Genomic DNA, 12,449 nt, shown 5'->3' on the forward strand with positions numbered 1-12,449 from the left:
CACTCTCTCTAAAAAAAAAGAAAAATAGAAAAGCCATAAAAAGTGCCTAGTATAGTATCTGTTACATCTCCATCAACAATGACTGCATAATTATTATTAGAAAAAAATATATGGGAACAACATGCTAAAAATGGTGGGAGAGAGAAGGGAGGTGCTCAGAACCCTGATACTCGGTTACTAACCTCACACATCCACATGAGGAAACTGTCCCTTGACCTCCTGCTCTCTCCTCTTGTTCCTGCAGGTGAATCTCCACTACCCCTATATCCCTGGGAACCATTACTCTACCTTCTATCTAAATATTTGCCTATTCCAGGCACTCCATGTAAATATACATGTGGCCTTGTGTGTGTGGCTCCTTCTGCTTACCTTAAGGTTTTCAAAGTTCATCCATATCGTAGCACATATCAGTGCTTCATTCTTTTCTATGGCCAAATACCATTCTAGTGTATGGGTATACTACAGTTATTTATCCATTCATCCGTTGATGGACATTGGAGTTCTTTCCACTTTTGAGCTATTATGAATAATATTGCTGCACACATTTATGCCTGGGTCTTTGTGTGAACATATGTTGTCAGTTCTTTGGGGCATATACCTAAGAGTGGAATTGCTGTGCCAATTATATAGTAACTCCATGTTTAACTTTTTGAGGTTAACTGTTTTCCAAAGTGACCGCACCATCTTACATCCCCACCAGCAGGGTAGGAAGGTTCCAATTTCTCTACACCCTCACCTCCACTTGTTGTGTCCATCTTTTTCATTATAGCCATGCTAGTGGGTATTAAAGTGGAATCTCATTGTGGTTTTGATTTGCATCTCACTAATGACTAATGATGTTGAGCATCTTTTTATGTGCTTCTTGGCCATTTGTATCTCTTCGTTAGAGAAACTTCTACTTAAGTTCTTTACCCACTTTTAAATCAGATTGTTTGTCTTTGTATTACTGAGTTTTAGCAGTTCTATATATATTCTGGATACTATACCCCTATCAGATGTATCATTTGCAAACTTCTCCCTTTCTGTGGATTATCTTCTTACTTCTGGATAATGTCCTCCAGTGCATGAAAATTTTTAGTTTTAATGAAATCCAACCTATGTATTTTTTTTCTCTTGTTGCTTGTGCTTTTGGTGGCATAGTTAAGAAACCATTGCTTAATCCAATGTAATATAATAGTCCAAGATCGTATCATCTGTGAATAGATATAATTTTATTTCTTCATTTCCAATCTGGATGCCTTTTATTTATTTTTCTTACTTAATTGCCCTAGCAAGAATTTCCAAGACAATGTTGAACAGAAGTAGCAAAACAGGCATCCTTCCCTTGTTCCTAGTCTTTGGAGAAAAGCTTTCAGTTTTTCACCCATTAAGTATAATGTTAGCTGTAAAGTTTATGTAAATTCCCTTTAGGGGTGAGGAATTTCCCTTCTACTCCTAGTTTATTGAAAATTTTTAGCATGAAACAGTGTTGGATTTTGCCAAATGGTTTTTCTGCATCTATTGAGATTTCCCCTCTTCGTTGTATTAATATGGTATATGACACTGATTGATTTTCAGATGTTGAACTACTCTTGTGTTCCAAAAACAAATCACACTTGGCCATAGTATAATACTTTTAATATGCTGCTGGATTTGGTTTACTAGTATTTTGTTGAGGATTTTTGCAGCTATGTTCATAAGGGATATTGGTCTATAGTTTCCTTTCTTTGTGATGTCTTTGGATCAGGGTGATGTTGGCTTCATAAAGTGAGTCAGGAAACATCCTTCTCCTTATGTTTTCAGAAATAGAAAGATTAGGGGCGCCTGGGTGGCGCAGTCGGTTAAGCGTCCAACTTCAGCCAGGTCACGATCTCGCGGTCCGGGAGTTCGAGCCCCGCGTCAGGCTCTGGGCTGATGGCTCAGAGCCTGGAGCCTGTTTCCGATTCTGTGTCTCCCTCTCTCTCTGCTCATGCTCTGTCTCGCTCTGTCCCAAAAATAAATAAAAAACGTTGAAAGAAAAAAAAAAAGAAATAGAAAGATTAGTGCTATTTCTTCTTTAAAAATTTGATATAATTTAGCAGTGAAATCATCTAGTCCTGGGCTTTTCTTTGAAAGTTTTTTGATTATTGTTTGGTTCCATTTATTTGCTATAACTCTATTCAGATATTCCATTTCTTCTTCAGTAAGTTTTGGTAGTTTGTGAACATTTAAGAATTTGTCCATTTCTGGAGCGCCTGGGTGGCTTAGTCAGTTAAACATCTGACTTTGGCTTGGGTCATGATCTCATGGTCTGTGGGTTCGAGCCCTGCGTCAGGCTCTGTGCTGACAGCTCACAGCCTGGAGCCTGCTTCGGATTCTGTGTCTCCCTCTTTCTCTCTCTGCTCTTACCCTGCTCACACTCTGTCTGTCTCTCAAAAAAATAAAATAAATTTAAAAAAAAAAGAATTTGTCCATTTCATCTGAATTATCTGATTTGTTTTCATACGATTGTTCATGTTCATAGTTTTGGGTTTTTTCCTCTATTTTCTATTTCATTTATCTCTGCTACTATCTTTATTATTTCCTTTCTTCTGTTTGCTTTTAGTTTAATTTGCTTGTCTTTTTCTACTTTATTAAGGGGAAAGGTTGGTTTGTTGGTTTGAGATCTCTTCTTTTTAATGTAGGCATTTGCAGTTATAAATTTCTCTCTGAACACTGCTATCACTACGTCTCATGAGTTTTGGTATGTTCTATTTTCATTTTTGTTCACCTCAAAGTATTTTCTAATTATTCTTCTGATTTCTTCTTTGACTTATTGGTTATTTAGGAGTGTTTTTTTAATTTCCATATGTTTGTAAATTTTTCAAATTTCCTTCCATTCTTGAGCTTTAATTTCATCACATTGTGGTTGGAGAACATACTTCGTATGATTTCAATCTTTTTAAATTTATGGAGACTTATTTTATAGCTTCACACATGGTCTAACCTAGAGAACATTTCATGTGCACTTGAAAAGAGCATTTATTCTGCTGTTACTACAGGGAGTGTTCTCTAGATGATTGTGAGGTCTAGTTGGTTTATAGTGTTGGTCACCATATTTCCTTGTAGATCTTTGTCTTGTTCTATGGGGTGGTGAAATCTCATACTATTATTGTTGACTTATCTATTTCTCCTTTCAATTCTGTTATTTTTTGTTTCATGTATTTGGGATCTCTGTTAGGTGCATATATGTTTATAATTGTTTTATCTTATTGATGGATTGATCCTTTTATCAATATAAAATTTTCTGTGTCCTTTCTGTGTTTAACGACAATTTTTGCCTCAGAATCTCTCCTGTCTGATAATATCAGATAGCTGGTCTGGATAGCCATACCAGCCTCTGTTTAGTCTCTGTATGTATAGTATATCTTTTCCCATCTTTTACTCTCAGTCCATTTGCATCTTTGAGTCTAAAGGATGTCTCTTTTAGACAGCGTGTAGTTGGATCATGTTTTTTATTCATTTGCTAATATCTGCCTTTTATGTATTTAATCAACATTTAGTGTAATTATTGATAAGGTAGGCTTTATATCACCCATTTTGCTATTTGTTTCCTATGTATCTTATGGTTTTGTGTTTTTTGGTTTTTGAGTTTGGAGAGATTTTTTGGTTCTTTGTTCTATTGCTGTTTTCTTTTGCGTTAAATAGATCTTTTCTAATTTAACATTTTAATTTCTTTGTTATTCACTGTGCGTTTCTTAAGTCATTTTCTTAGTGGTTACTCTGGAAATTACAATTAACATCTTAACTTATAACAACATAGTTTGTAATAACACTAACTTAATTTCAGTTGTATGCAGAAGATTTGCTCCTACAAAGCTCCCTTACCTCCCTCTCCTTTGTGCTGTTATTGTTATACAAATTACACCTTTAGACATCGTATGCTTATCAATACATATTTCCAATTATTGCTTCATGCCATTTCTCAGACAGAAGAAGAAAGATTACAGACAAACAAAAAAACACTTATTCTGCAGTTTATATTTACCTATGTAGTTACTTTTACCTGTTTTAGGATTTTTTAGTTCTTCATGTGACTTCAGTCCTTTCATTTGAGTCTGAAAGACTTCCTGTAGAATTTCTTTATAATTTAGAATTTCTTTCTAGGTTTGCTAGTGATGCATTCTCATACTCAATGTTTGTTCATCCAGAAATTTGTTAATTCCACTTCATGTTTGAAGGATAGTTTTGCTAGCTATAGAATTCTTGGTTGAAAGTATTTTTTTATCACTGTAAACATGTCATATTACTGATATATTTAGGCTTAAATCTACCATCTTATTTTGTGTTTTTTGTTTGTCCTACTCAGTTTCTTTTTTCTCTTTTTTTTATCGGATTAACAACTTTTATAATTCTATGTTTTCTTCTTTACTAATAAGTAAGTTATACACTCTACATTTTAATGGCTATGTTAGAAATTATAACAGGAACAACTTCACTTACCAAAGTCTAAAGTTAATATTTTTCTCTTCTTCCTATATCATACAAGAACATTAGGACTCTTTAACTCCATATGTTTTTCTGGCTTTTACATTATTGTTTTCTTATATCTTAATTGTGCCTTGTTTTTTATTTATTTATTTTTTATTTTTTGTGCCTTGTTTTTTAAAACCCACAATGTATTATTGTTGTTGTCCTGTGCAGTTATTGTTTACTCAGATTTAGCCACATATTTGCCACTTTCTTTGCTTTTCATTTCTTCTTATACCTTGTCCTTCCTCATGGGATCATTTTCCTGCTATGTGAAGAACATTCATTAGAATCTTACGTAATGAAGATATGCTGGTGGCAAACACTGTCCGTTTTTGTTTGTCTATAATACATTTATTTGTCCCTCATTTTTGAAAGATATTTCCGGTAGTTTTAGAAATCCAAGCTGTAGCTATTTTCTTTCAGCCCATTAAAGAAATTTCTCTAATACCTTCTGACCTCTTTTATTGCTACAGAGAAGTCAGCTATCAGTCTTTCACTCCTTTGAAAAGTCTGTCTCTGTCTTTGGTGTCCTGCATTTTCCCTAGTTATTAAATGATAATTTAGCTGGATCAAAGTACACATTGACACATTTCCCTTGGTGCACTCTGCTGGCATTTATTATTAATGAGAAGTCTGCTTTCAATCTAATCATTGTACTTTTTAGGTAGCCTTATTATTTTTTTACCTAACTGACTTTAAGATCCTTTCTTTCTTGTTGGCATTCTGAATTTTTTTACACTGTGTTTAGATATTTTATTTATCCTTCTTAGGATTCATTAGGCTTCCTAGATATTTTTTGACATCTGGGGAATTCTCAGCTATCAGTTCTATATTGTCACCCCTCATTCTCTTCTTTCACTACTTCTGGGTCTCCAAATTAGACCTTCTTGTGTGATTCTCTGTGTCTGAAATTCTCATTCATATTGTTGATCTCTGATAGATTTCCCCAGGTCTCTCCACGTTAGTAATTTACACTAATATTATCGTTTTTTTAGGTTGAACTAATTTAAAGTTGAGCTAAAATTCTGTTCGGGATAATCAACTATCACTGGGCTTGGTGGGCTTTCCCCGTCTACCTATAAATCTAAGGAAACTTCACTACCTATAAGATCCCAAGTGACTTTAAGTGAAACCATTTTCACTGATATTGTATGATTATCATGACATTATATTAGTGGGCTAACTAAATTTTTACTTCTGGAAGACCAAGTTACCTGTGAATAGGCTTGTGGAAAATTATAGAGTACCTTATATATCCCCTAATCAACCCAGTCAATGAAAATCAACGGTTCCTTCCAGGTTAAGGCAAACTGTTTTAATCGGCATGGATGTGCAGGGACCAAGGAAAATGTGTGACCCAGGTCTATAGCATATGCTACTTCCCTGATAAAGTGCTTTAGAAAACAGTGGGAGTGCCAGGGGCTGGCCAGCCATTACTACAACTTTCATACAACTTTCAACCCACATGGTGTCCTTCTGCTGTAGGACCTAGCGTAGTCTATTAATTGCTGATTTGTATTATTGTCTTTGCTGAATTACAATTTATGCTTTTTTCTCAATCCCCTGTTATATATGTATTCTGTGTAATGTAAGAAAATTTGCTACTATTAGCAGTGCTAAATATCTGTCTTACCAATTTTTATGTACACATTTAAACTTACTTGCAGCTAGGGAAAAAAAATAAAAATAAACTTATTTGCAGTTAGAAACTAAACAGCCACTGCAGTGTATCCCATTTGGACACAGGCATGAACATTGAAAACATTTTTAAATGCTTTTATATTTGACAAACTGAGAAATACAACAGCTGTTATTCACCTTCTCTTTTGTTCTTCACCTCCCCGATTTGAATGCAAATATACAGTGAATATAAGTTGTTCCTCTTTATTATCTTACATCCTTTCTTGATTTTCCTTACCCACAGCAGCTGAATGGTATTGACAGTGCTTTATTTTTTGTCACATTTTTATGGTTGACTTTTTCCTCCTTTAAAAGAATAAACCACAGGAAAGGAATAAAACAATAGAGTATATTCTGGTTACTAATTTTACAGATACCCAAGTAGCCTAGATCAAGCCAGTGACAAAAAAAATAATATCAGGCATTGCATATACTGTTTCAGAGATTATATTAGATATTACCATAATTTAACACTGTCCTCAAATTAGCCAAAGAAATATTTTTTTTTTAATTTTTTTTTTTAACGTTTATTTATTTTTGGGACAGAGAGAGACAGAGCATGAACGAGGGAGGGGCAGAGAGAGAGGGAGACACAGAATCGGAAACAGGCTCCAGGCTCCGAGCCATCAGCCCAGAGCCCGACGCGGGGCTCAAACTCACAGACCGCGAGATCGTGACCTGGCCGAAGTCGGACGCTTAACCGACTGCGCCACCCAGGCGCCCCAGCCAAAGAAATATTTTAAAGGCAAATAAGAACATCAGAAAAACAGCCAGCCAACTGCAATCACAGAAATCATTAGGAATAGCCAACGTATATGTGTTCATCAATAAACATGAGCAAAAATGTTCTTATCAGTGTTATTCATAAAAGCCCCAAATGGGAAACAACCCAAATGTCTATCAACAAGAAATGGATGAAAAAATGCAGTATATTCACGCAGTGATAGAGCAGTCAACCTTGAAGATGGTCCCAATGACCCCCACCTGCTGGTGTTCTTGCCTTTACATAATATCTTCCTACACTGTACCAGGGTTAGTCTGTGTCAACTGGTGGTGTGTGACTCACAAAGATATATCATAAAAGACATTTCTATCTCCAACTTGCTCTCTTGGATCAGTCACTCTCAGGGGAAGCCAGTCAAGCCTTCAGATGACTGCAGCCACAGCCAACATCTTATCTACAAACTCATGGAGAATCTTGAGCCAGAACCATCCAGCTAAGCCACTCCTAAATTTCTGACCCACAGAAACCATGAGCGATAGTAAATGTTTATTGGAGCAATTTATTACACAGCAAATAATACAAATGGTATATAGCAGGGATTAGCAAACTTGGCTCATGAACCAAATCCAACCTGTGGCTAAGACATAAGAATTTTTTTTTTTTTTAGAGCAATGTGGAAAAAAACAAGAAACAAAGAAGAGTATGCAACAGAGACTATGTGTAGTCCTCAAAGCCTAAGATATTTACTCTCCGGCCTCTTACAGAAAAAGTTTGCTAACTCCTGGTATATTGCAGTGATAATGAAAGACGTACTGCTAAACATAGCATCGATGAATATCATAGACATAATGTTTAGTAAAAGAAGCCAAATACAAAAGAATATATACCATATGATTCCACTTATAAATTCCACTTATAAATTCAAAAATAGGCAAGCTAAATAATGGTGTATGAAGTCAAGATGGTGGCTTACTTTGGGGAGGAGGAGGTAGATAGAAGGCATGAAGGAGCTTCTGAGGTGCTGGTGATATTCCATTTCCTGATATGAATGGTGGTTACCTGGGTGTATTTGCTTTGTGACAATTCACTAACCTATATGCTTATGCTTACTGTGTTTTTCTTTTATGTATGTATGTTTTATTTCCATTTAAAATGGGGTTATTTGAAAAATCATTAGAGAGCTTAAATTGGACAATTTCTAGAAATCCAGAAATTTCTAATAAACTGTCATAAAATCATTTAAATTATAACTAGAGACTCCATTCCTTGCAGAAGGGCAGAATGCATTCATTGTATTAAAATAGTATTGCAGGGGTGCCTGGGTGGCGCAGTCGGTTAAGCGTCCAACTTCAGCCAGGTCACGATCTCGCGGTCCGGGAGTTCGAGCCCCGCGTCAGGCTCTGGGCTGATGGCTCGGAGCCTGGAGCCTGTTTCCGATTCTGTGTCTCCCTCTCTCTCTGCCCCTCCCCCGTTCATGCTCTGTCTCTCTCTGTACCAAAAATAAATAAAAACGTTGGGGAAAAAAATTTAAAATAGTATTGCAGAAATATGGCCTTTTGTAGCAACAAGGATGGAACTACAGAGTGTTATGCTAAGTGAAATAAGTCATGCAAAGAAAGACAGATACCATATGTTTTCACTCTTATGTGGATCCTGAGAAACTTAACAGAAACCCATGGGGGAGGGGAAGGAAAAAAAAAGAGGTTAGAGTGGGAGGGAGCCAAAACATAAGAGAATCTTAAAAACTGAGAACAAACTGAGGGTTGATGGGGGGTGGGAGGGCGGGGAGGGTGGGTAATGGGTATTGAGGAGGGCACCTGTTGGAATGAGCACTGGGTGTTGTATGGAAACCAATTTGACAATAAACTTCATATTTAAAAGATAAAAAATAAAACAAAATAGAATAAAGTAAAAATAGTATTGCAGAAGAGAGTTAATTATGATACTTAAGAATGTGACCTCTGGAGTCAATTTGCCTGGTTTTAAGAACTAATTCTACCATTGAATAGGTCTGTGACTTTGGGTAAGTTATTTTGCTTCCCCATGCCTCATTTTCCTCATCAGTGAGATTGAGATTAAAATAGTGCCTACCTTATAGGGCTATCTTAAGGATAAATAGATATATCAGTTATGTATTGCTGTGTAACAAACATCTCAAAACTTAGTGCCTTCAAATACCAAATGTTTATATTTTCTTACAGTGATATAAGTCTAGAATTCAAGGCTTAGCAGGTGGATTAGTCAGAGTTCTCCAGAGAAATAGAACCAGTAAGCAATGGGAGATTATACAGATACAGATACAGATTTAAGGGGGTGTAGATAGATCTATGTTTTTATCTATTGTTTCACACAGTTATGGAGGCTAAGAAGTCTCAAGATCTGCATTTGGCAAACTAGAGACCCAGGAGAGCAGACAGTAGTCAGAGTTTGAAAGCTCAAGAAGCAGGAGAGCCAATAGTATAAATTTTAGTCCAAGTCTGAGTCCAAAGATAGGCAAAGACTGATGTCCCAGCTCAAAGACAGACAGAAAAAGAGAATTCTCTCTTACTCTGCCTTTTTGTTCTATTCAGGCCTTCAAGAGCTTGGTATCAAAGAGGGCACTTGTGATAAGCACTGGGTGTTATATGTAAGTGATGAACCACTAAATTCTACCTCCTGAAACTAATATTACACTGTATGTTAACTAACTAGAATTTAAATAAAAACTTGAAACATAAAAAAAGAGATAGATTGGATGAGGCCCACTCACAAATGGGGAGGGCTCTCTGCTTTACTCAGTGTGCCTATTCAAATGTTAATCTCATTCAAACCCCCTCTCAGAATAATGTTTGGCAAAATATCTGAGCATCATGTGGCCCAGTCAATTTCACACAATGACATAAAATGAACCATCACAGCAGGGTTGGCTCATCTGTACCCCACTGGCTCAATTAGGACTAGAGAGTCCAAGATGGCCTCTCCTACATCTTTGGGGCTTTGTGCCGACTCTTCTCCCTGTGGCCTCTGTCCATGTGGCTACTCTCTCTAGCAGGATGGTTTAGTCTTCTTTGCTTGGAGGCTGAGTTTTTAGAGCAAAAGAGGAAGCTATAAGATTTTGATTCAAGGGCAGAGGAAATAATAGGTATAAGTGGGAGGAGTAGGATGCATGCACACGGAAGGAAAAAAATTGTTGGTGGCCATCTTTGCAGACAGTGTGCCACAGCCAGCCTTTGGCCACCACGATTCGTATTCTTCCCACATGCAATATACAGCCCCTACCCTCAAGACTTCCAAAGTCATATCCATTTAATTATAATTTAATATATAATCCACAATTATATATTGTGTAACAAATCACCCCAAAGTGTAGCAGCTTAACGCAACAACCATTGTATCACTTCTGGTTGGCAATTCAAGCAGAGTTTACTGGAGACAGCACATCTAGCTACTGAGGCTCAACTAGACCTAAAGATCCAAGATGGAAACTTGTCAGGAAACATGGTCCCAGCTGTCACCTGGGGCATTGTGGTTGTTCTCCACATGGCCCCTGTCTCCATGTAATTTTTTATCATTCAGTAGTGTAAGCCAGACTTCCTTACATCATGGCAGCTGTATTCCAAGAAAATGAAGGCAGAAGCTGCCAGTCCTCCTAATCCACAATATCATTTCTACCACATTCCAGTGGCCAAAGCAAGTCACAGGCCAGCCCAGATTCAAGGGGAGGGGAAATGGACTCCATGCCTGATGGAAGGAATTTTAAGCAGTAGTCTTGGCAGATAATCTATAGACTGGGGCACCTGGGTGACTCAGTCAGTTAAGCATCCAACCTCAGCTCAGGTCATGATCCCACAGTTTTTGGGTTCAAACCCCCTGTTGGGCTCTATGCTGACAGCTCAGAGCCTGGAGCCTGCTTTGGATTCTGTTTCTCCCTCTCTCTTTGCCCATCCCCTGCTCATTCTCTCTCTCTCTCTCTCTCTCTCTCTCTCTCTCTCTCTCTCTCTTTCTCTCTCTCTCTCAAAAGTAAACACTAGATAGATAGATTGATAGATATATATGTAGATAAATAGATCCTAGGCACTTAGAATAGGACTTGAAACACACCAAGACCACAGCGAGAAATAAAGATACCCATGACCTATTCATGCCATCCCTGTGTATGGCCAAAATTCCATCATCAGGGACATCACTGGCCCAACTCACATTTTATCCCTTTGGTCACCTGTCTGGTTCATCATATATGCTGTGACCTATGCCCTTTTTGGGTGCAAGCAATGACTACAAGGATCTCCTACCCTACCACAAAGTTTAGTCCATCCGATTCATTGTCATCTCTTCTTGAACTACTGCAGCAGCTCCCTCTTTCTTGCCACACACTGTGCCAAACACAGAATGTTTCCTACATTATAGCCGGAATGATCTTGTTAAAGTATAAGTCAAATCACATCACTCCAGTGGTGTCCCATCATGCTTATAATAAAATCTGAATTCTATGCGATGATCTGGTTCCTAGCAACCTCTCCAAACATGTCCTCCATTCTTTCTTTGCTCAGTTCATTCTGCATCTCTGGCTTTCTTGCTGTTCCTCAAAAACACGAAGCTCATTGTGCCGCTGGGCCTTTACCCCTGATGTCCCTTCCCTCAGAATACTCTTCCCACATATCTTGCATGACAGACCTCTTTAGATCATTCAAATCACTGTTCAAATGACACTTCCTCAGAGAGATCTTCCTTGATCACCTTACTCAAAAATAGCACTCAGTCTACCCCTGAATATCTTTTTCCTGATGGAGCTTTGTTTCTCTTCATAACACCCCTAGAATTGCATATTTAATTATTTGTAGTCTCTTTTTTCCACTAGAATATAATTTCCATGAGAGCACAGAAATTCTTCTCCCAAACACATAAAATAGAGCCTAACGCATAATAGGCACTCAATAAATATGTGTTGAGTAAATGAAAGAACCTGGTATCAACTTATGGCAAGAACAATGGGAAGCAAACCCAGTGACATTGACAGCATTGCCCTGCCCTGTCCTGTACATCTCAATTCTGGTATTCTAATCTTTCTTTTTTAATTGAGGTATAATTGGGGCGCCTGGGTGGCGCAGTCGGTTAAGCGTCCGACTTCAGCCAGGTCATGATCTCGCGGTCAGTGAGTTCGAGCCCCGCATCAGGCTCTGGGCTGATGGCTCAGAGCCTGGAGCCTGCTTCCGATTCTGTGTCTCCCTCTCTCTCTGCCCCTCCCCCGTTCATGCTCTGTCTCTCTCTGTCCCAAAAATAAATAAACGTTGAAAAAAAAAATTTTTTTTTAAAAATTGAGGTATAATTGACATACAACATAATATTAGTTTTGGGTATACAACATAATGATTTGATACTTGTATACATTTGTGAAGTGATCACCACAGTAGGTCTAATAAACATCCCTCACCATACATAGCTATAGAATTTTGTTTCTTGTGAGAACTTTTAAGGTCTAGTTCCTTAGCAACTTTCAAATATGCAATACAGTATTATTAACCATAGTCACTATGCTGGACATTACATCCCATGACTTATTTATGTTATAACTGGAAGTTTGTACCTTTTGACCTCC

General features: G+C 37.5%; 1 protein-coding gene across 1 annotated transcript in view; it reads left to right on the top strand.

Moving 5' to 3' along the window:
• CSMD2 (CUB and Sushi multiple domains 2) overlaps positions 1 to 12,449 on the top strand; it is a 600,812-nt gene that overhangs the window by 549,557 nt on the left and 38,806 nt on the right. The gene's annotated exons all lie outside the window — the stretch shown is intronic.

The sequence above is a fragment of the Prionailurus viverrinus genome, chromosome C1 (genome assembly GCF_022837055.1).
Source record: "Prionailurus viverrinus isolate Anna chromosome C1, UM_Priviv_1.0, whole genome shotgun sequence".
Lineage (NCBI taxonomy): Eukaryota > Metazoa > Chordata > Mammalia > Carnivora > Felidae > Prionailurus > Prionailurus viverrinus.